The sequence below is a fragment of the Podarcis cretensis genome (assembly GCF_951804945.1).
Source record: "Podarcis cretensis genome assembly, chromosome: 4".
NCBI classification, from domain to species: Eukaryota; Metazoa; Chordata; class Lepidosauria; order Squamata; family Lacertidae; genus Podarcis; species Podarcis cretensis.
In genome coordinates, this window is record NC_137173.1 from 84,354,063 (window position 1) to 84,380,012 (window position 25,950).

At 43.4% G+C, this 25,950-nt stretch overlaps 1 protein-coding gene across 2 annotated transcripts in view; it reads right to left on the minus strand.

Annotated features, from left to right (window-relative positions):
- TEX30 (testis expressed 30) overlaps positions 1-25,950 on the minus strand; it is a 41,740-nt gene that overhangs the window by 15,287 nt on the left and 503 nt on the right. The gene's annotated exons all lie outside the window — the stretch shown is intronic.

Below are 25,950 nucleotides of genomic sequence, written 5' to 3' on the forward strand. Positions count from 1 at the left end.
TAGACAAAAGTTTATCCTTATTTTGTAATAGTTCATTTTCAAATTGTGAGCTCTGGTCAAACCCCCCCCCCCCAAAAAAAAAACCTGGTCTAATTTGAACATGTGATGTACCTGATTATATTGTAACCAGTCCGTAACTTGGCTTCTGAAGTTTCCCGTGGGTCTCTTACTCTAGCTTGATCTACCAATGGCATTTCATACCATTGACTATGGCACCTTCCTAGACCTTCTCTGTTGGGGTTGGGGTTCCTCAGTGGTTCTGCTCTTACCTGCAGGGTCAAGTCCAGAGAGAAGCGCTTGGTAGTTATGTGCTGGCCCCTGGCACTTATGCCGTGGGGTGTCACAGGGTACTATTCCCCTCCCCTGTACTACTTAACATTTCACGAAGTCACCGATAATAGTCCTGAGAGATTTAGAGCATAAGGTCTTCAGTATGCTGTTGAAACTCGGCTCTATTTCTCATCCGAATCACGACTGGACGTGCAAGTCATGAGACGGTAACTGGATGCAGTGGTGGGCTGGATGAGGGCCAGTGATCTGAAACTGAGCCTGGTAAGACAGTGTCCCTGTGTGTGGGTGGTTTCTGAGTCCGGGAAACTGGCCATTTGCCTATTCTGGGCAGGGTCGGACTCCCTTTGAAGAAGCAGGTTTGTAATCTGTGGACCTTAATTGATTCATCCTTCTCACTTCAGTGGCTATAAGTGCCTTTGATGACCTTTGGTTGATATGCTAGCTATAGCCATTCCTGGATAATCTGGCCCCTTACATTGGTAACCACTATGTGGGGCTGCCCTTGAGTGTGATCCAGAAACTGCAGCTTGTGCAGCATGCTGCTGCAAGGCTGTTGTTCTGTAGCTAACTGTTGTCAACACATTACACCTCTCTTGAAGCAGTTGGAATGATTTTCTATATGTTACTGGGACAGGTTCAAGGTGTTGTTACTTGTTTCAAAGCTCTGCATAAATCAGGACCAGGATACTTGAGAGACAGCTCCTTACAGCCCTGCCTGGCCATTACATTCCAAGTCTGAGGACTTCCTGCTATTGGCCTTATGTCCACCATTAGTGACAAAGTGGCATAGGATTCATTACCATTTGAGCTAAATTTCTGAATGGATTTTAAAAGTATCGCCCACTCCTCATCTCACAGCATTGTACTGCTATTTTAACTGTGTTGCTTTTGGGGTTTTCTGTATACCCCTTTGATATATCACAATGTGAGTGGTTTATAAATCTTTTAAAGCAAGTTTCAATCTGAGATTGTTTGATGCTGAAGCAACATATATGGAGGGCAACTTGTGAACTCCACATGGAGCTGTCCAGGGTCCTCTCTGAAATATCAATTCTTTATTCTCCTTGCTCTGCTGGAACCCAAACTGTTGTCTCGACCCCACTGTTTGGACTGGAACTCTCATACTGTTGAGGATGTTGCCTGAAACAAAATAACCCACTGGTCTATTTCATAACTACAGTATTCTACATCTAGATCTACATCTAGAGATGTAGCTGGGATGCCTTATTCTGCTGTCCCAAATGATTTCCTCTGTTTCATACATACATACATGCATGCATGCATGCATGCATGCATGCTGTTTTGTTCTTATTTAGGCCAGGGAGATCTTTGTTCTGTGTTCCAGAATCCAGAAATAAAACAAGCAGAATTTGGCAACTCTCAGCAAGATATTCTTTCAACAGATCAACATTCATGATCCTCACCTACATATTGACTTTGCAAGGATAAAATAAAGCATTACCTGGCTAAAGGTGAAGGTGGTTCTGGCCAAAAAAAGAGGGAAAGAGCAGGTACTTTCGAAACACAAGCTTGGGATGGAGAAGAAGACATGATACAATTTCTCTGTGAACATGTTATAAGGAGGCACGCCAAGGAAAATGAGCAGTGCAAACTTGATCTTATTCAGTGCCTTTACACTGCAGAAGTGAACCAGAATTGCATTTTTGTTTCATTAGGCCGGATGATAGATGTACCTTTATGCTGTGTGCTGCGAGAGAGATTCTTCTTTAGCTATAAATTTGTCAGCCCCCTATTTAAGGGCACTTCATTCCTGCAACGGTATTAGGTGACACGATGCAGTCACTGGTGTGTCTGCAGCAGCTGCTACAATTCGCTGATACCTTGAAGTGGGGAGACGCAGGAGTGGTTGGCAGCGTGTGACATTTTATGGCTGTTCCCTCTTGTCCTCTCATTGAGCTAATCAGAGTAAATGCCAGTAAACAAATCTCTCTGAGCCTCTGCCTCTGTGAGGCAAGCAGCAAAGTCTTGGGCACTTCCACACACTTGCAAAACAGAATGCCTATCCCATAAGCATTTTCCCATGTTGCCTCACTCAATGTACAGTGGAAACTTGTTTGTCTCTGCATGCTAAACTGGCCTGATGCAGAGATGCTACCATTATTGTTCTTATTTGAACTCAATACCTCACGATCCCAAAATACAAAACCTTTAACATTTAACTGCTGGACCTAGAAGCATGATGTCCCCCATAGCTATGCAGTTACTCATAGTAGGTGCAAGAGATTATTGCTATTTATAATAGGAAATAGAGAGTTTCCAGGCTAAGAATTCAAGAGTGTGTTATGCATAGGAGTAGTGATTCCTTGGTTAGCCTTTGTTCAAATTAACTTCAGGCTATAATGCAGCAGAAGGCAGGGGATGGTATTCAACTAAGTTTTACTCAGAGAAGTTTTACTCATAGTTCCCATGGATTTGCCTATTCAGTGTAATGAATTCAGAAGCCTGAATCCTTCACTTAAAGCACTGTCAGTTTCACCTTGGACTTAATAAGACACACACACACACACACACACACACACACACACACACACACACAAAGACATATTTGCAATGCGATTCTACACATCTCTACCCAAAGGTAAGTCCCATTCAGCTCAGTGAGTCTTCCTTCCAGAGATAGAGCATAAAATTGCAGGCACATGAGCCTCTATGGCATTTGTTTTTGTTCTATCCACTCTTCATATTGTTGAATATATGTTTGTAATATCTTGTCTGTGTTTCACACTGTCATTTACATTATTTGCACCCAACACAGGTTTCATGCACACTCCCTGTTGGCATATGACTGTATACACCGTCACAATACTTCTTCATACCTGCAACTTAACAACTGATTCCTGGTAGCTCTGTCTCTTCCCCTCTCTGTATTGAAAATTTCTCCCAGCCACTGTTGGCCTTTGGCTGACGAAAGCTCAGCAGAACACCAAATTCCAGCTGCAAGAGCACACGTTACCCTGAATGTAATCACCACGTTTTGTTGCAGGAAATACAAATCTGCTAGAGAAAATCCTAGTTCTAACCATAGCTGTCAACTTTTCCCTTTTCTTGCGAGGAATCCTATTCGGAATATGGGAATTTCCCTTTAAAAAAGGGAAACGTTGACAGCTATGGTTCTAACTAACTAACGAAGAGATGTAACAAGCTATGCTTGGAATGGAGGGAGATTCCGGGCCCTCTAAGTGTCCCTATTTTCTAGGGACTGTCCCAGATTTACAGATGCCATCCCAGTTTTAGATTTGATCCCAGAATATCCTGCTTTTCCTTAGGACGCCCCTATTTTCATCAGAGAAATGTTGGAGGGTATGTGACTCCCAAGCCAAGGAGATAAGTAATTATACAACTTTAGAAGACATCTGAAGGAAGCCCTGTATAGGGAAGCTTTCCCCCTATTTTCCCTGTTTTTATATATGTTGGATGCTGCCCAGAGTGGCTTGGACAACCCAGGGTATAAATAATAAAATTGTTGTTGTTGTTATGGAATAACAACATTTTAATTGGAGAAATATTGGAAGGTATGAGGTTCAAAATAGATGTCTCCTCTCACGAGGGAGGTGTGGAGAAGAAGGAAGCGGGAAATTAGGTCAGCAACCCTATAGGTATCAGTCTAGCGCCTGATGGAAGGTCAAAGGTTAAGCCAGGCAGGCCAGGCAAAGAAACAAGGCGGTTCTTGATTTACTTGATGTAGGCACATCAGCCTTCAGTGCAAGCTGTGTTGCATCCCAACACTTCCAACAGCAACAGCCCCATATTGGTAGCTTTTTGTGGCAGAATGAGGCAGTTGCCTCAGGCATCAGATGCCTGGGGGGCAAAATGTCTTCGGGTAGCCCAAACCTTATATCTACTTAACTTACACAGTATCTGAATAAGTGGAAGTCCCCCTCCCCCAATTTGTCGTAACTTCTTTCTTAAAACAAACCATACATTTAAAGCACATTTATACAACCCTGGGAACTGTAATTTGCCCCCCACAGCGCTACAATCCCAAGCACTTTCAACAAACCACAATACCCAGGATTCTTTGGGGGCAAGTTATGTGCTTTAAATGTATGGTTACAATTTCATTGCTCTCCTTTAGTAGCACCAACTTTGTTGACACCATTTCAGGTTTAGCTCATTTGCCTGCGCCTCCCTTGTTTCTATAACTCTGACTCGTTCTGAACGCTGCCTGCTAAGTTTCGTTACCGAGCGTGGTTGCTATGTGAGGCAAACTGTGTCGGGTGGCTAAGGCCTCCATCTTAAATTAGGGCCTGCGTGTCACAAAATCTCTCCCCTATTTACAAGGGTTTGTTTTGTGCCAAGTCGACAACCTGCTTGCTACGAGATGCTGCGTGCACAGCAGATTTCTGGAATCCACATGACAAGCTGGAGCACACGACGTGTTTGGCACGCCATTTCTAGCCATTATAAATCAGAAGTTCATGACAAGCACAAGTTCATAAGAAAGTTGAAGCAGGACCTTCTCCAAAGTGGTACGCAACTCCACAGGGCACCCTATCAAACCACATTTTATTTATGGGGGATAAAACATGTCCATTTTTAACCTCTGACTTATCTTGAATAGCCGTGGTCTTTCCCAGATCACCTGGTTGATCTTATGCGCAAAGCACTGGGGCATTCTTGGGATTTCGGAGAGTAGCTCACATGTCTTTCGTTGACCTCTGAAGTAATTCGGCTCGAAGCCACAAGAGCTACACTTTGCTTTGCCGAGCCATCTCCATCTTAACTCTCACCCACAAAACAGAGGAAGTCCACCCTGTCAACCTTCATAGCTGCAGTTCTGACCAAGAAACGTGTTAGCAAAGCTGACCTCAGCTTGGTTTCAATGTCAGCGAGAAAGATATTTGGCTAACTTTCTCATCCCCCAGGCTTTCTTTGGCTTTAAGCAATAAGGTTTTGGCTGGTACTTTATGTATGATGAACAGCAACGGTATTGGGGAGGTCCCTGGTGCCTTCTGGGAAAAGTTGTTCTTTGCAAAGGGATGATTTCATCATTACTGTGTTCTCTCGTTTGCCGCACAAGGTTTTTTTCTTTTAATGAAGCTCAAAGGGAATATCTTTCACAGTGATTTTTTTATTTTTATCTTGGTGGATGGCTCAAAATGGTGCAAGTTTGGGAACCTCTATAATATTTCTAAAAACTTGGCATTTTCATTGATTAACTCTTAGTTCAGTGGTACCTCGGGTTGCATACGCTTCAGGTTACATACGCTTCAGGTTACAGACTCTGCTAACCCAGAAATATTACCTCAGGTTAAGAACTTTGCTTCAGGATGAGAACAGAAATTCTCATGTGCAGCGGTGGCGCGGCAGCAGCGGGAGGCCCCATTAGCTAAAGTGGTGCTTCAGGTTAAGAACAGTTTCAGGTTAAGAACAGACCTCCAGAACGAATTAAGTTCTTAACCCAAGGTACCACTGTACCATATTTTCAAATATCACACAATATTTTTTGCATCTTTTTATTTGTTTGCAAATTACTGTGTTGAACAGGCATCTCTATTTCTTTTAAACTTATTCTTCCACCAGACGCTTCAGGACAGTGTAGTTGGGCATGTTTGCATTAATCTGTGCTATCCTCAAGAATATGTGAAAGGTAGCTTGGCCTTAGAGGTTATGCTCACCTACTAAAATTCCTGGTTGAGTTGGAGAGTTTGAACCTGGATCTCCTTAATCCAAGCCTAACACTGTATTTAAATTCACTTAGCACATTTCTATCCTCCAGCAATGCTCTCAACAGTGAACATATCTTCTTGCACATCACTGGCTTTTATAGGCTTAGTGCTGGCACATGGATAATTTCTGGAACAGCGCCATACATTATAATTGCCGCAGGAATACCCCGATTGGGCTGGGTTTCCCAGACCCATGTGCAAAGAAGTTTAATGACACAGGGACACGTGGGCTTTACATCTATACTTTACTGTTGGGCCACAACAAACATGAAATGTAGGGATGGTGAGCCAGTGGCCCTTCAGGTGTTTTTGGACTACAGATCCCATCAGCCTTGGGCAGCATGGCCAAAGTTCAAGGATGATAGGAGCGCTAGTACAGAATCTGGAGAGCAACAGATTTCCTAGCCCGATGTCATGTTTTGACCTCTCTCAGTTTAAAATGGAAAGCAACTTTGTATTACCACATGTCAAGTGTTACCTATGGTTGCTGATTGTCCCCTTGCCTTCCTAGAGATTGATGCCTACGCTGTACACATCCTGGACTGAGGAAACCTCTTTAACATACCCTCCAATAATTCTCAAATAAAAATAGAAATGTCTTATTCCATTAACAACAACAACAACAACATCCCACCCATTTGACTGGGTTTCCCCAGCCACTCTGGGCGGCTTCCAACGTACGTAAAAACATAATAAAACATTTAACTTTTTTTTTTGAAAACTTCCCAATACAAGGCTGCCTTCAGATATCTTCTAGAGGTTGTAAAGCTACCTATCTCCTTGGCTCAGGGGGTCACATAACTCCCTACCTTCCAACATTTCCCCAATGAAAATAGGGACATCCTAAAGAAAAGTAGGACATTCCAGGAGCAGATCAGAAACTGGGACGGCTTCTGTAAATCTGCGACTGTCCCTGGAAAATAGGGACATTTGGAGGGTCTGCTTTAATTCTGGCAGGACATAGCAAAGTTTCCAAAGACTAGATCAGCTTACTGGCACAGCAGGGGAGAAGCACAGAATGCCACCAAGATACAGAGTGGTTTATCGTTCCTTGAGGCTACCGCTGAGAAGCTTGGCAGGCTTAACCTGGTTTTAAAATTGCAAGAGCCATTACCTGTCTCCCTGACCCCCACCCCCCGCTTAGCAGTCCTTTCTCTCCCTTGAATAAGCCTTTTCTTTTTATAAACGTCTATCATGTTGTCTCCTACTTACCTTTTAACTAAACTACACGGTCCCAAACACTGCAACCTTTCTTTGTAGGGCATTCGCTTTATCCATGTGATCATTTCAGTTGCTCTATTCTGAAAACTTTTGCAACTCTACAATATGCTTTTTGAGGTGAGGCAAGCAGAACTCGGATGGAGAGAGATTCAAAACAGGTGACTCCTCTCAAGAGGAGAAAACAGAAAATGCAGTCAGAAACTCTAATCATAGGGATTTTTTTTCAGGGGGAACTCACAGGAACTCATTGCCATTCTAAGAGAACAAGGGAGGTGTTCATGGTAAGTTCTGGCACCTTTTCCCCCTAGAAAAATAGCACTGCCTAAGCGTACCAATGCTTAGGGAAGCGGGTGGTGCTGTGGGTTAAACCACATGGCCTAGGATGTGCTAATCAGAAGGTCGGCGGTTTGAATCCCCGCAACGGGGTGAGCTCCCGTTGCTCGGTCCCTGCTCCTGCCAACCTAGCAGTTCAAAAGCACGTCAAAGTGCAAGTAGATAAATAGGTACCGCTCCAGTGGGAAGGTAAACGGCGTTTCCGTGCGCTGCTCTGGTTCGCCAGAAGCGGCTTAGACATGCTGGCCACATGACCCAGAAGCTGTATGCCGGCTCCCTCGGCCAATAAAGCGAGATGAGCACCGCAACCCCAGAGTCAGCCACGACTGGACCTAATGGTCAGGGGTCCCTTTACCCTTTACCTTAAGCGCAGCAAATGGGGAAGGGGAAATGATCTGTTTCTTATTTGTCCACATCTCTTTACATTGTCACTCATTTCCACACAAGACCAAGCCACCCATTAGAATGGAGATCTGTGATTAGATCTCACAGAGCATTTACGTTCAGTAAAAAACAGTTGCAGAGCTTCTCCAAATTGGATTAGAACATCAGAACTTGAGAAGGATGTTTTTTTGGTTGTTGTTGGGTTTTTTTTGCCTGTGCCATTTTCCCAACTGTTGTTCAATGTATTAAGGGAAAATATAGGTTTCCCAGACCCCAGTGTAACAAGCATGAGGGCGGAGAATGGCCTGTGTTAGTTTCTGTGTTTCCCACAGTGCTGTGAATCAAACTAATCCAGGCCCTCCAAAAACTGCTTTTAAGTAAAAAATAAATAAATCCAGTGATGAATCTTGCACCATGTAACATGCACTGTATTTTGACCAGCATTTGTTGTTGTTTAGTCATTTAGTTGTGTCCGACTCTTCGTGACCCCATGGACCAGAGCATGCCAGGCACTCCTGTCTTCCACTGCCTCCCGCAGTTTGGTCAAACTCATGCTGGTAGCTTCGAGAACACTATCCAACCATCTCATCCTCTGTTGTCCCCTTCTCCTTGTGCCCTCCATCTTTCCCAACATCAGGGTCTTTTCCAGGGAGTCTTCTCTTCTCATGAGGTGGCCAAAGTATTGGAGCCTCAGCTTCAGGATCTGTCCTTCCAGTGAGCACGATCTGCCCTTCCAGTGAGAATGGAGAGGTTTGATCTTGCAGTCCATGGGACTCTCAAGAGTCTCCTCCAGCACCATGACCAACATACTGACCAACATATATACTGTTTAAAAGATGGGCGTAGACCCCAAACAAATGGTAAATGCTTTCCTGTGCTGTAAATATATTACTACTGAAAAGAACTGCACTCCCCCACATCCTTACTGAAATACTCAGGGCTACCAGAAGATACTACAGGGAAATATTATACTCAACCACCAGATCACTTGCTCCTTAGACTGCAGTATTTATTTTAACAACTACTGAGAGGCTGCGATAGATGCCATGATACATGCAAGTTCTGGCACCGTCACTCCTGATTTCTTATTGTGGATCATAGCAGCATCGCAACCAGACCTCTCCTCCTGGTTTCAGTTTCTATCAGAAGCAGCAAGCCAAAGAGTTTTCCTGTTTCTGACAGTGTGGAGAATCAGTCATGTGCATTGATCAGTCCTTTGTGGCCAGGTTCCCTGGCCTGATGGTGCTGACCTCAAAATCCTTGCTAAAGCTAAGATTCGTCAGGCCCAGCTCAACAACAGCTTTCCCAAAACCCTTGGTAGAAATGGTGAAATATTTATCTTAAAAAAACCCCACCCCAACAAAGTCTATGCAAGAAAGGTGTACACTACCTGCTAACTTCATTGTGTTACTCATCAAATGTAACTTGTTCAAAATCATTTCTTTCATACCCTCCAACATTTCTCCCACGAAAAAAGGGACATCCCATTCCATAACAATAATTTATACCCCACACATCTGACTGGGTTGCCCCAGCCACTCTGGGCAGCTTCCAACTTATATAAAAACACAATAAAACATTAATAAAACTTCTCTATACAGCATTGCCTTCAGACAGCTCAGGGGGCTGATAACTCCCTACCTTCCAACATTTATCCAATGAAAATAGAGACATCCTAAGGAAAAACGGGACATTCTGGAATCAAATCAGAAACCAGGACGGCTTCTCTAAATCAGGGACGGCCCTGGAAAATAGGGACATTTGGAGGGTCTCTTCTTTCTACCCCAAATTCAACAGGGACTATCCTCAAACTTTTACACTGCCAAGTTTCAAATCAATCCGTTGAAGCATTTTCTATAAGTTGTAGGCTGAAATGTCTTTGTTAATTGAATCCTATCACAGTGTGTTGCAGTTATGGGAAGTACTGTATTGCATTTAGCTGAACTTTTCCTCTTATGCAAAAACCACAAATAATCTTGTGGGGACCTTAAATACTAACAAATTTATTATAAGATTTCATCAACTAGCATTCGCTCTATCAGATGTTTGAAGTGTTATCCCAAGACACACACACACATATATACTTGTGCGGTCAACTACGGCTTCTGCCTCTAGCCCTCTGCAAATATGATCATTTTCAGGTTTTAAATTCAATTAAATTCAATCAAAGCCAATTGATTGCTGTCAGATTGAAGACCAACAAAAGGGATTGTTTGAGCAATTCTGGATGCTGACTGCTTTAACGCCTTGCATTGGATTGCTATCCTTGAGAGTATAACTCCATTGGAACCAGGGCAAGGTTTACATATTGCACTGTAAATGGGATCCACCTTGCTAATCTTCCCCGGTTTTAAGTAGATGGTCAATGCAGTGATTGACGACTGGGGAGAGGGGAGGAGTAGTAAGCCTTATGATGTTGGGGGTGCAGAACAGGAAGACAACACTCCAGATTTCTGCGGCTGCTGCCATAGAGTGGGGGAGAGAGATCAGCCAGGTTCTTTTGCAGAAGCTGTTTAGTCCGAGAAGGAGCAGGGGTGGGTGTTTCATTTTCCAGACAGCTGTTTGTCATCTCTGCTAACCCCAAGAAGTGCATGAAGGCCTTGCCAGGGAAAAGGAGAGGATATCCACGAGTAGGCCTGGCTTCTTCCCTGGTAGTGATATTTTGCTTGCAGATTTGCAGTGTGTTAGACCCGTTGCAACTCAAACACATGCTTTTGAGAAATGCTAATAAGCATGGGAAGTTGCATAGCTGTCAAGTGTCCCTTATTTGAAGGGACAGTCCCTTATTCCAGCGCCATGTCCCGCTGCTGTACCTTATTGATGGATGTCCCTTAAATGTCCCTTAAATGATGCCCCTTAAATTTCAAAGGAAGCAGCTCCTCTCCCTCCCTCCCTGCCGGCCAGGAAGGAGGGAGGCTCCAACTGTGTTGCTTGGCTGTGTTGCTCACCCAATAAGAAGTCTAAGAATGACTGGGGGGTGGAGCTTGCATGCCTTGTGTGTGGCTACTTAATGCAAGCTGAGGGGTTTTTTTGAATGCTGGATGCCATTTTGTTGCACGTGCTGCTGCAAACTTTGCAGTGCAAAGCCAGGCCGGGGAGCCATCTTAAGTTGAGGCTGCATAGGCCTTGTGGTGCATGTGATTCAGATTCTATTCAGTTGAACCTCTGGTTACAAAGTTGGTTGGACAGTGTTCTCGAAGCTACCAGCATGAGTTTGACCAGACTGCAGGAGGACAGGAAGACTGGAGTGCCTGGAACAGGTGAGGCTGCAGGTCCCTTATTTTGGCTGCTGGTCCCTTATTTTCAAATCTGTAAGTTGACAGCTATGAAGTTGACTGAGCTAATAGCAGACATATGGTTGACCCTGAACTGATGGTCTTATTGACTTCTACACAAGATAGTTCCTGCCTGTGTGCATTTGCAGAACAGAACATTTGGCGTTTCTTCTATTGTCTTTCCTAGTCACTGCCCCATAATTCCTTGTAGTGTTGTGTCCAGCATCACGCAGGTGGCGTCAGATGGACCCTCTAGGCATGCCAGGACTGAGGTGCGGAAGGGGAAGATCTCGATAACTAATTCGGGCAATTCACTCTTGCTCCTTGAACTTTAAGACCTGAGTTTTGCTGGGTGGCCTTGGGTAAACCATTCTCTCTCAAACTAACCAGCCTCACAGGGTTTGCCATCATGAGCTCATTGCAGGAAGGGTGAGAAATGAGGAAAATAAATAAACTGCTCTTCCCATGAGTGCAGCAGATGGGGAAAGCATGGCTCCAAGAGAAAAAAATGTTTACACTAAACTTTACTATTGGGGGGCAGGGGGCGGCGGATTCCAAAACCACCGCTGCATCAGCAGGTCTGAAGAGCACCATTGATAACTATCCTCACTGAATGCATTTCAAATGTACCTTTTTACTTGCAAAACTTTCCGTTTTGCTGCTTTGTAGACTGGCTCAACAGGAACAAGCCACAAATGTTGCTGAATGCCACACCAGGTTGCAGGCAGGTGTGGGTGACTCCTTGTTCCTGAACTGTGAAGGACCAGCTATGCAGCCTGGGAGTCATTTTGGACTCACAGCTGTCCACGGAGGCACAGGTCAATTCTGTATCCAGGGTGGCTGTCTACCAGCTCCACCTGGTTTGCCGGCTGAGACCCAATCCGCAGACTGTCTCGCCAGAGTGGTGCATGCTCTAATTATCTCCTGTTTAGACTACTGCACTGCGCTCTACACGGGGCAACGTTTGAAGGTGACCCCGAAACTACAACTAATCTAGAATGCGGTGACTGGGAGTGGCTGCTGGAACCATGTAACACTGGGGACTCAGCTATACAGCTGCAAATGAAACATTATAAGTGTGTTTTAAGTGCAATATACAATGTGACACTAGATGGCAATGGTGAGCCTTATGGAAAATTCAACGTATTTTTAAAAAAATGCTTTAAAAAAGCCATTTTCAGAATGTTTTTCCATATGTGTGTAGATTCCACCTGGATCTGCATTGGCTCCCAGTAAATTTCTGAGCACAATTCAGAGTGTTGGTTTTTACCTTTAAAGGGTGGGCCCCACTACCAAGAAGACCCTCTGTCTGGTTCCCTGTAACCTGACTTCAGTGCTGGCAGTGAGGGAACCACCAGAAGGCCCTTGGAGCTAGATCTCAGCATCCCAGCTAAACAACAGAGGTGGAGACACTCCTTCAAGTATACAGAGCCGAGGCCATTTAGGGGTTTAAAGATCTGCACCAACACTTTGAATTGTCCTTGGAAATGTACCGGGAGCCAATGTAGATCTTTTAGGATTGGTGTTATATGGTCCTGTGGACACTCCCAGTCACCAGTCTGGCAGCTGTGTTATGGATTAATTGTAGTTTGAATCACCTCAACACTGGTAGAATGTACAGTGGTACCTCAGGTTACATACGCTTCAGGTTACAGACTCCGCTAACCCAGAAATAGTTCTTCAGGTTAAGAACTTTGCTTCAGGATGAGAACAGAAATCGTGCTCCGGCAGCACGGCAGCAGCAGGAGGCCCCATTAGCTAAAGTGGTGCTTCAGGTTAAGAACAATTTCAGGTTAAGTACGGACCTCTGGAACGAATTAAGTACTTAACCCGAGGTACCACTGTATTAGGCTCCTGGTTTGAGCACAAGAATGGGTGCCTGTAAAACAAAACTTGGCAACCAGCACAAAAGTGACATTTGGTTGAACTTGTATTCCAAAGCAATCTCCAGCTGATAAGTGGGAACAAATGAAGATTCATACCATAATTATTTTCCATTTTGGTCAGGTAGAAGAGAATAGGAAATTATAAACCTTACTGGGCAAGGCAGACTTCAGTCTGCTGTCTCTCATTTGATGCCACAAAGTTTTCCTTGCAATTTCTGAGTTGGCCTCTACGCTGAAATGAAAAACCAATCCTCACTTTGTAAATATGCTATCACACTGTTTATTTGAAATGGTGCAGTGCTGCAGAGGACTCCCAAGACTGTAATTTGAGTTGCTGATCATAAACTGTCTAAGCCGTTCTTCTTTCTTGGTATTCACTTGCACTGAACCTGAAGATTAGTTTACAGTCTGTTATGTGGTCAAGGATATTTAGGACAAATAGGAAGAATCGTTGATAAACTCTGGCAACCAACTTTTTTCTAAGAAAATGATGCATCTTGTAAGTGGACTAGGAAAAGTATATTTATACTTGTTTAGATGTACAGCCACCATCTGTCTGTGATTGTAATATTTTTACCTGCCTGTTAACCCTTTAGCTTTAGTAAGAATAGTAACATATCCTGTTAGGATTGTGAAATCTGCCAATTCAACTTGAAATGGAGGTTGCTATCATATAAAGTATATGCACTGTGGGGGGCAGTGGGAATGGTATCAACATCACCTCAGGCATCATGCTAGAAGTGCAACCACACAATCCTGTTCTGCCATTCGTCCAGACATTACCGGGGTTGGGGGTGAATTTTTGAAAGGCAGCGCTTTGTCCTGGATCTTAAACAAGTGGATCAATCTTAGACAAGTTCAATACCTTTTTGGTTTTCCTTATAAAAGTTCAACAATTTTGGAGGGTTTCATAAAGAAAAGAAAAGAAAAGAAAAGCTCAGGATGTCCTGGTTTTTTACTTTTTGAAATATGGCAGCTCTATGGAATTTTGAGAGATGTTGTGAATGAGCTTGCATTCCTGAGTTTGGGTTTATTATATATGTCAGTCTTAAACTGTACAGGCTAATCAAATTGGTGAGCATTTAAATGAGCAACTGCAAAGTCCAATTTAACCATGGATTTATGCCTAAATTTATTTTATTTTATTTATTTAGGGCAACTCAGTCTGCTGGGTGTGGTAGTAAAATAATATAAATATAAATATAAATATAAATATAAATATAAATATAAATATAAATATAAATATAAATATAAATATAAATATAAATATAAAGTCTCTATTTTCATTGAGAAATGTTGGAGGTTAGCATTTCCCACCATATTAACTACTGATTGCTTTTGTTCACTCCACTATGTTTATAAAATGTCAGAGGTTTATATGTGCAAGAACGTAACTGTTAGCTCCGTTCTATGATTTGTAACTCTGGAGGAAGGCAAACTTCAGCAGCCTTGTTATATACAATGAGACAAACTTGATACGTTGCCATAGTGGCTGCAGTGGCATCCACAGGACTTTCATACGGTAACCCTCCTGCTTTATGGGAATGTGAGGAAGCAGATCTAACCTGAGAGATCTTTACGGCTCCCTCGAGAAGGGCTTTGCACTCTGGCCTTGCAGAATTTTGCTGCATTTGCAACGTGCCACAAAGCAGTATCTTATTTTTAAAAAGCGGTTCCCTGGCAAAACGCAGCTCAGGGGTGCTATGCGCCGATGTGCCAAAACGATAGAATACTGTTCCACCGGAGTTAGGGAGCTGACAAACACGAGGGCGAGGCAACCTAACACCTTATTAGCATCATAAATTTTACGCTGCATTCCAAGAACGACCCGTCTCATGTTTCTGGTTCATACTCTGGAAACGATCGCAGCCCTGGGAAACTTGTGGCTCGATATTATTCATGTAACGTTCCAAGTGCAAGGGGGGGGGAGGGGAATTGCAATTTGGGACTGGTCTTTAAATTTGTTGCCCTTGAGCCAACAAGTTACCGGTAAGTGACTGGAGAGGTTTTGGCCTAGAATATGCAGCCTACTCTAAGGTCAGATTTTTATTACAGTGGATATAATACGATGATATGATACATACATACCCTTTCTGGTTTAGAAATAGGTTTAGAAACCTGCTGGAATGCAAGTTGGGCAGAAAAGAAACAGGAAGAAATGCTGCACCTGTTCACATATGTTTACCATACGGTTTAAATTAAGCTTTCTGCAGTGTGATGTGGGAGGTACTTGCAGGCTATAGCTCAGGGGCAGAGAACATGCATTGCATGCAAAAGGTCCCAGTTTTAGTCTGAAGCATCTTCAGGTAGGGCAAGGAAACCCTGGAAAACCATTGCCTTCCAGTTTAGACAATACTGAACTGGACAGACCAGTTCTTTTTCTTTTCTTTTCTGCTACTACAATTGATTTACAGAAGGGATTTTAACAGCATAAGAGCATTTCCCAAAGTTCAATATCCATTTGTCTTTTTTCCACCTGAAATAAATAGAACTACAATGGTACCTCGGGTTAAGTACTTAATTCGTTCCGAAGGTCCGTTCTTAACCTGAAACTGTTCTTAACCTGAAGCACCACATTAGCTAATGGGGCCTCCCGCTGCTGCCGCGCCACCGGAGCACGATTTCTGTTCTCATCCTGAAGCAAAGTTCTTAACCTGAAGCACTATTTCTGGGTTAGCGGAGTCTGTAACCTGAAGCGTATGTAACCCGAGGTACCACTGTAGTAAAATCTCATCCTCTAAGGTTGTTCCATAGTTACCCACGGCACGTCCGGAGTGTCACTATTTGAACAAACCCACTTCCCTCCCATATTGCGGTAAGAAGAGTGGTAGGCTGCATATATACCATACATCTGAAGCACATGACTTCCCCCAAGGAATCCTGGGAACTGTAATTTGTTGTGGGCGCTGGGGATTATACGTCTGTCTGGGCTAAACTTCAGTTCTTAGGATTCTTTGAGTTTGTTTTGAATATGTTAGCTAAATGAACTGGAAAGAGGGGGATAGAATTTATTGGTGCGAACTTCCTGTCCAGCAAATCGGAACGAGTGCTCCTTAATTCCTCAGCACCATCTAATTCCGCCCCCCCCCCCCAAAGAAATCAAGATGAATACTCAGTAAAGAGGATGTCTGGAAGTCATTTATTGCTGTTCTTCAGCTGATGTTTCCCCTGTTCACAAAGACTGTAAGATCAGGCCAAGTACTCTCAAGGTTTGTGTCTCCTTTAGCCTTCTGTATCTGCATGGTTATTATTTCTAGTTAAGCAGTGTCTCAGATCTGCTCTTTCCACAGTGCTATTGGTACCTGCTCCTCTGTCTCTGCCACCACCAGATGAGCAGCTGCCAATAAAAAAAGGCATTATCTTTGCCCTGCAATCTTGATTTTCTCCACCCAATATTGATAATAGTTTTGATTCATTTTATTTACCTTCTTCCATTACGTCACCACAATATGTACTTGCTACACTGCAATTCCACTCCATGTGGAAATGTGTTTCATTCCGTCCATACACACCCCAGCAAACTTACTGTTTGATAGACTTAACCAGGCATAGGCAAACTTGGCCCTCCAGATGTTTTGGGACTATAACTCCCATCATCCCTAGCTAACAGGACCAGTGGTCAGGGATGATGGGAACTGTAGTCCCAAAACATCTGGAGGGCCGAGTTTGCCTATGCCTGGACTTAACTTACTTTATATAGAATAAACAAATGCATTTCTGAAATAATTCTGTCTTGTTTTTGCTAAAACTGCCCTAAGAGATCTCTATTAATATGTCTTGGACGACTGAAAGCAATGCATTTGAATCCTCCTTGCATACTACATTAAGCCTTTCTGTTGTTTTTGTAGACTCCTGTACCCGTACATTGTATTTTTATTATACCAGACCTTTCATTTAACTGGAGAAGTAATGATCTATATTGCTGCTTTGCCCAACAATCTCTTGGCAAATAAGTAGAGGCTTGGAGAGAGACCTGGCATGCAGTTCAGGTAAGTTAAACATGCACACATGAAACTTAAAAACCCAAAACCCAAACAATTTACTTTGCCAGTCTTTAACGGTCGGGATATTTGGGGTAAATGGATTTGGCAAAAATGACGCAGAACATCAGACAGAAAAAAGGCATAAAGTTTATTGATGATTGGTCTAAATTCATAACATATATGGAAGCAAACTGTAGAAATATAAAAATCACAGTAGGCTTAGTATAACTCTTGCGATGTGTGGAGGCTATAAAATGAAAAACTGCAGAATGGTCTTAATATTCACAGAACCCAAAACCGAGATGGAGGGAAGTCAATCGTTTTCCATTGTCATTTAATGTCTGTTTTTTGGTTGGTGTAGGTGTATTGCTTTGGGTGATGTCTCTTTTTTTTTTTTTGGTATGTGTGGGTTATCTTTTATGTTTATTCTTCTTTTTTGTTGTTGTTTGATTATAGAAAATGAATAAAAATTAAATAAATGAAAAAACCCAAAACCCTGCCTAGGAGCACCCCTCCAGTTGTTCACAGTGCACAAACAGCAAAATTTGCATCTGCACTGCATGCATTACAAAAAATACTGAAAATATTTGGCATCCTGCTTCAAAAACTTTTCACCTTGAAAGATACTTGGTGGGCTCTTCACTTTCTCTTTATGGATTTCTCTGCTAATGCTGTAATGAAATTACTTCTGCTTTCCCCCCACTTTATCTGCCTAAACAGCTGTTAGGATAACCAGCTCACTTTCCATAAGCCTTAAATACATATTACTCTTCTTTGCCAGATTGGAAATAATGAGATCAAAGGAACAACATATCTGAAATGCATGTTGGTTTTCATTGTTAGCTCTGCTGGTAATATTTCACCAGTGGGGCCAGTGACATCGCATGAAAATTGGAGAGGGGGAGAGTTCTCTGCTAAAGCCAGCCATTCTTTCTACCTGCTGCTTCAGTGCTATTAATAGACAATTTAAACAACAGCTCTCAAGGTCTGCCAGATATAAACATTTCAGATGCTTTTTCTGTGCATTTTCAACAAAACGGGTGACTTTGTAAAATACTATTTTACTCGGCATCCAAATCAAGAGTAAGACTGCCAGCTTTTTTCCTTTTGGGGCTCCCAAGCCTTGCATACTTGTAAAACAAGGAACAATTCAGCAGGCACTGCTTTTCTCGATGTGGGGATCCCTCCTCCCCCTCCATGCCCCAAAAGCATGCTGCAGGCATCACAGGGCTCTTCCCCCCCCTCCATGTGCCAGGAAAAGTGCAAACTACTGAATTACGGTATGTCATGCATCAATTAAAGGCATAGGAGCCCTTCCAGAACAAAAGTTGGCAACCCCGAACATTTTGCAGAACCATTTTTATCTAAACATCGGTCATCAATTTCCCACACATTCGAAATAAAGTTGCTGTGACATGTAAATGTTTCCAAAGGTCAAAAATAGGAAGGATCTATTTTAGAATCCAACCTATTTATTTGCTAATGCATAGTTAATCTTGAAAGAAACAAAGACAGAGGATTGGGAAGTGCTAGTCGGAAAACACGAATCCTCCTCTTCCCCAGGCAGCTCTGCAAAGTTTAATTTGCATTTCCCCCAGATGTTGGCTTCTGGTAAGAACCTAATTTAGCACCATAGCACGTAACAAGATGCATGGGAAGTTTTCTGAAAAGCCCTCATCCATCTCTGTGAAGTAGTGAAGACAAGAATGAGTCAAAGCACCCAATATATCACAGAGTTAAAGAGCTGTCCAACAGTGATCTCCATGCTTTCAATTAGCACTGCCTCCATAGGAACTCCTAAGATGGCGTACCTTTCTAAACACACCGACACATATCACCTGCCGTCTGTTCAGCAGCTGAACTCTCATAAATCCTTGCATTACAGTTAGACTCATACAGCTTATTTGGCAATAATAAGGACCTGTGTTTTGAAGAGCACATTTCCCAAAGGGGTATCAACGCCATTAACCCAAAGTCTGCACTGGCTTTGTATTTTCCTGTTGGAGAGATTTCCGCAAACAGCCAATTATGTGGGATTCGGCCATCCACTTAGATTCCTAGCCACATGCCTAAATAAGGAATTGCACTTGAGGGGCAAGAGATGGCTATTCACATCTCTCAGTTCATAACCCTGGCATTGGTTCAGGAAAAAATTAGGCTTTGGTCATAGGAGTTTGAGCAATGCTCTGGTAGTGTGACTTGTTTATTGATTTATCCCCAGCATAAATTTGACATTGTGGTATCCGGGTGAGTAAAGATCTAAAAACTACTGCGTGTAATGTTATAGGAGTTGGATAAATATATGCAGTGCAATTTCCATCTACAGAAATGGCCTCCCGCTGAAACATTCATAAGTAACCCCACCTGCGGTTTTAAATGCCATTCCTACAAATTAGCCACATTTTCTCACAACGCCCGTTCAAATGCGAGCTTCTTAGCACAACCGATAGGTCAGGAACTCATCAACCCACAACATTATAATTTAGGGAATGTAACATTTAACCCATTCTCCATCCACCATGATTTCATGCCACAGTACTTTCTCATTTTATTTTACGGTACTTTTCAAACTTTCCACATTTGGGGAACTCTTCTCCATGTTATATGGTCTGTTATCAAACCCTTGCGTGCAGCAGAGAATTCTGGGCTTCTCTTCCGTGGCACACAGTGAATTGAGAGTCTCATGCTTCATTGCCATCCTATTGGAATTGACAATATTATCTTGAACACACTAAACATTCCAAGTGGATGGCTCAGTTGGTTAGAGTGCAGTGCCAGTAACAACAAGGTTGCAGGTTTGATCCCCGTATGGGAAAGCTGCATACCTGCATTGCTGGGGGGTGGGGGTGGACTAGAGGATCCTGAGAGCCAATGTGGTGTAGTGGTTAAGAGCGGTGGACTCGTAATCTGGTGAACCGGGTTCGCGTCTCCACTCCTCCACATGCAGCGGCTGGGTGACCTTGGGCTAGTCACACTTCTGTGAAGTCTCTCAGCCCCACTCACCTCACAGAGTGTTTGTTGTAGGGGAGGAAGGGAAAGGAGAATGTTAGCCTTTTTGAGACTCCTTCGGGTAGTGATAAAGCGGGATATCAAATCCAAACTCTTCTTCTTCTTCTTCCAAGTCTACAATTCCATGATTCTGTGATTCTCCTGTGGCTGCCTATTGTAGAGCCCGCCCAATATATTTTGATGTTCAATCTTACTTCCAGCGACAATGCGACAGTGTCCTCTACCACCCCTGAGACCAGCAGAATTGTTTAAAAGGTGCAGGATACACCAGAGGGCTGATCTTGCTGCTCTCTCAACACCTCCCATCATCTATGGCTGATAAGGCCCCTCACTTTGCTTACTGATAGGGCTGGCATTGCAAGGCAATGATCAGCAGTGGCAGGGAAGCTGCCTTTCAGGGAAGCTAGTCTGCAATGACTAACCTCGCTGAGAAATCCCTAACCAGCTTCTTGGGAACCCCAAGGGAAAGGGCTTCTCCCAGCCAAGCTTGCAAACCACTTTCCAGTAGATGTTATATTAGATCAGCTAACGGAAGTGCTACTCATTCATTTTATTGTTTTGTTGCTTTAATGAGAGTCTGGCACCCTTAAGAGTAGATGCCAAACAGCTTAGCGATTAAGAACTGATGAAGGTAGTGATTTAAAGGAACACTTTCACCAGGGATATTTGTAATTCACACAAAATCAGAGAAGCAGCTCCAACTGGGGGGCTTCCAGAACTAAGTCCCAGCTCTTTCCTGGTCCCTTTCTGCAATTCTGCTATTCCTTGACATGCACACCCAGCTTCGTCAACCCCCTCCCCTCAGCTGGGAGGATGAGTCATCTTTGGTACCCAAATTTTCTCACTTTCCGGAGATCATGCAACATTACAGTTAAAGTGGCCACCTTCAGAATAATCAACAATGAAACCATATCTAGCATTCTTCTTTAATATTGTTATTGTTTAGTCGTTTAGTCATGTCCAACTCTTTGTGACCCCATAGACCAGAGCACGCCAGGCACTCCTGTCTTCCACTGCCTCCCACAGTTTGGTCAGACTCATGCTGGCAGCTTCAAGAACACTGTCCAACCATCTCGTCCTCTGTCATCCCCTTCTGCTTTTGCCCTCAATCCTCCCCAACATCAGGGTCTTTTCCAGGGAGTCTTCTCTTCTCATGAGGTATTGGAGCCTCAGCTTCAGGATTTGTCCTTCCAGTGAGCACTCAGGGCTGATTTCCTTAAGAATGGAAAGGTTTGATCTTCTTGCAGTCCATGGGACTCTCAAGAGTCTCCTCCAGCACCAGAATTCAAAAGCATCAATTTAATATTAGGAACATCAACCCCCCCCCCCCCCGCCTGCTGCCTCTCCTTATAATCCTAAGTCCCACCGAGTTCCCAGGTGAGTATTGGGTTGCAGCCTCAATCTCCATAAAGATTACTCGTGTTTTCCAGAACATGTAACTGTTGCCCGTTTCATTCCTAGCATATTATCCTCATGTTGTGTTACTCCCATCATGCACAAATAGCTTGACGACGTGAGGTTTGCCAAAATTCTGAGCTAAATCCCCAGAGCATCTCTGCTGGGCCCTCTCTTTCATCACCTCTGGAAAAATACGATTCACAGAAAGCAAATGTTTTTACAGGCAGCAATGAAATTAAATGAAGCATATTGTTTAGGTTTAGATACTCTCGGAGGAAAATGCGGCATCATATCCAGTGCTTTCCCTAGTTGGTGGGTGGGGTTCGCTGTAGCTTCAGTGACTCCCTTGATTAGATACAGGTGTGAATGAATGAGAATTATTATTATTATTATTATTATTATTTATTATTTATACCCCGCCCATCTGGCTGGGCTCCCCCAGCCACTCTGGGAGGCTTCCAACAAAATATTAAAATACAGTAATGCATCAAACATTAAAAGCTTCCCTAAACAGGGCTGCCTTCAGATGCCTTCTAAAAGTCTGGTAGTTGTTTATTTCTTTGACACCTGGTGGGAGGGTGTTCCACAGGGCAGGTGCCACTACCAAGAAGGCCCTCTGCCTGGTTCCCTGTAGATTGGCTTCTCACAGTGAGGGAACTGCCAGAAGGCCCTCGGTGCTGGACCTCAGTGTCCGGGTAGAACGATGGGAGTGGAGATGCTCCTTCTATTTGCATTTAAAAACAAACTTAATTTGTACTTTCTCAAACAACATCCAGAGCAAATGCAGCCATCCTTCAGAATTTGCACTTACCAGAATTTCATATCCTCTAACATTTCTCCAATGGAAAATAGGGGCATCTTAATAAGAATAACATAATGATAGTAATACCCCACCCATCTGACTGGGTTGCCCTAACCACTCTGGGTGGCTTCCAACATATATAAAAACATTAAACATGAAAAAGCTTCCCTATAAAGGGCTGCCTTCGGAAATCATCTAAATGTTGTTTACTTACTCATTTCTTTGAACTCCATACCCTCCAACACTTCTCTGATGAAAATAGGGACATCCTAAGGAAAAGTGGGACATTCTGGGATCATATCACAAAACCAGGATGGCTTGTATAAATCTGGGTCTGTCCCTGGAAAATAGGAACACTTGGAAGGCCTGGAATCCAGCAGTGCAGTTCCCCAACCAAGTAACGTAGTACAAAAATGCATATTCTAAAAGGTTCAAAAAAGTGCATATATTAGTGAAAAGAACATACAAAAATGTGCCAGGTTTCAGGGAATTGCGCTGCAATTACATAAATCACATACAAAATGTGTACAGAAGCAGAAATTCTCACAAAAATACTGATGAAGTTGCATAGCTTTTCTAAAAATTACAAACTGAAGTGAAAATGTGGAGAAGATAACTCAGATTATAAAAAGAGAGAGAAAATCTGAAAGCAAAATTGGCATATTTGCCTTTCCATAGGTAAGGGATGGGACGCGGGTGGCGCTGTGGGTTAAACCACAGAGCCTAGGACTTGCCAATCAGAAGGTCAGCAGTTTGAATCCCTGCGACGGGGTGAGCTCCCGTTGCTCGGTCCCTGCTCCTGCCAACCTAGCACATCAAAGTGCAAGTAGATAAATAGGTACCACTCTGGCGGGAAGGTAAACAGCGTTTCTGTGTGCTGCTCTGGTTCGCCAGAAGCGGCTTAGTCATGCTGGTCACATGACCCGGAAGCTGTACGCCGGCTCCCTTGGCCAATAAAGCGAGATGAGCGCCGCAACCCCAGAGTCGGTCATGACTGGACCTAATGGTCAGGGGTCCCTTTACCTTTACCTTTAGGTAAGGGATGGATGGATTACCCCAGGCTAGTAGTGGGATAGGAGCCTTGCTTCCTTTCTAGGTTGCAGAGGAAGCAAGCCCTGCACCCCTGAGATCAGGCATGGCCAAACTTGGCCCTCTAGCTGTTTTAGGACTACAACTCCCATCATCCCTAGCTAACAGGACCAGTGGTCAGGGATGATGGGAACTGTAGTCCCAAAACAGCTGGAGGGCCAAGTTTGGCCATGCCTGCCTTAGATGAATTTCTGGAGCTACTCATTTACCTTTTAGTGGTACATCTAGTCTCTTGGCACATTGAGATCTGGTTTATATGTGTTGATCTTTGGAAGATCAATGGAGTTAGACTACTAGACAACGCAGAATTTTGCATGGAGTTACATTATTCCCGCTGTGAGTTTGGTGCAGAGTCCAAAAACTAACACCGCTCTTATAGAGTTGCTCACGGATACACGTTGATCGCATGGGATGTAAAAGGGATCTGCGAGCTGTTGCCTAGCTGCAGGTACAAACACAATCTATCAGAGCAGAAGGAAGAAGCCACTGCAGAATTGCACTTTTTGGATGAATTCAAGAGCAATCTCTACTCAATAGGTTTGGACATGAGAGTCAGGTTGGGCAGAGAGGAGCTGGGAGGCCTGCCCTGCTAAATCTTCCTGCTTGCCCCTTCCCCAAACAATGCTTAAATTTATCACAGAAATTACTTCTTAAATGTACAGGAGATATTATTTGGAATCTGCCTACCATGAAAAATCATGAAACTAGCACCAGAAGGAAGAGATTAAGAGTAAGGAAGATTGACAAGTCAAGACTCAGATGGTAGGCAGAATTTTCCTACCCAGCCAATGAGATAGCAAAAAACAACCAAACCCACTCTATGGCTATGATATCAATTCAAGAGCAATCACTGTGTCAGGGAAGTGGGGTTCAGTAGTCTCTGCTTGCTGGGCTGAGGAAGGAGGCACTTAGCTGAAGAAATAGCAGCAGCAAAAGTGTTGCCTGTTAAGCAGATGATGTTCTTACTTTTTCACACAAAGCCTTCTCAGATGTTAAATTGTGGGCAATTTCAGACATCCTGTTTATTGAGCATTCATCCTGATTTGTTTGCAGGGAGATTAGGCAATGTGGAGTATTTAACGAGCATCTGTGCCAATCTGTTTGTGGGAAGTTTGTATGACATTGCGCAAAGAAATGTTATCCCACACATTCTAGTGCATTTTCTCATCACTTTTCATATCGCGAAAAGTCCGGTCTTTTAGGGAAGCAGGTTTGTTGCACGGGGCCTCTCAGTTAACCACAATTACACCACCAGAGTTTGCTGTTGCATGGCTGAAGTTAAATCCCACCTCAAAATGGCAACACCCATATCTAGCATTTGCTGAGTGTTTGCTCTGATGGTTCGCGGGGTGGTCCCATGGCCACGAGTATTCATTGTAAAACGTTTGTATGTCTTCACATCAACAATTTGTTCATGTCACATTTTTTAGTGCAGTTCTCCATCGCTGTACAAAATGCAGATAGATTATTTGGGCTACTATAGAAGGAACAAAAATGTTGGTGGAGCAGTAATCCACTTGCTCACTTGCTTAGGTCAGTTGCCGGGGGACAGTGCCAAAACTAAAGGCGTTTAGCGATGAATTTTGCCTGGGGCGAAGCACCATTGATGGTCTCAGCCCACCAGCCAATCCGCAATGAGCCTGGGCTCTCCGGCCACCTCCCCATAGATCCAAAGCAGTTTTGCTTTTGCCTTTGTTTGCTAGTCCATGTCTGTGGGGGTGCCCAGGACAGCTGCTTTGGGCTGTAGCGCCATCTACTCTGTATGCCTCTGCACTCCTTGGTGGTGGGCAGCTGCCTCTGGGAGAATTTGACTAGATCCATCACGGGCAGACAGACCCATGGAGTTACCCTGAAATCTGTCCGTCCAAAAGATGTGGTAAATGAATTACACAGAGCCCGTTAGGAATGCTACTCTCTGTACTAGAAAACAGGGCACACTCTCTGTGTACAAATATTTCTTGTTCCAGTGGCATCACTGGGTGATAACCCTGAAGGCCCCTAATGCTGGAGCTGTGCATGAGGTCCAGGTCCACTCTGTGCCTGGGTAGGAGGCTGTTCAGAACAATCTGCAGCATGTCTTGAATTCTGCGAAAGAACGGCACACTGCGAACGTAATACATAATGAGTACGTTACATACCGTACTCCCATTGATAGGTACTATGTTCTTTCTTTAAAGCACTGGCAACAAATACCCCAAATACTAAAATCTGAACAAGCAATTCAACAACAACAAAAAGCCTGATTACAACAAGAAACAAATGGTTAAACCAGAAAATGAATCATCTTAATGCAGATAACACCTTAGAAAATATTCCCAAATTAGTAAATAATTTGGTGAAGAATCAGTCTCTTTGGCCCAGAATAGAGATTGCTAGAAATTCATGGCACACTAGCTCAGTTTAAAGATACAGTCAACAAGACACACTCAATTTTACTGTCCTGAAATCTCTGACTTGGCTGGGGAAAGAAATGCACAACAACTGGTGCCAGGACATGAGGAGAAAGGGAGTAGGTTAAAAGCACGTGGTTTCTCCCCAACAAAATTCCAAATTGTATCAAAAACTTAATTCTGCAGTTACCATATTCTA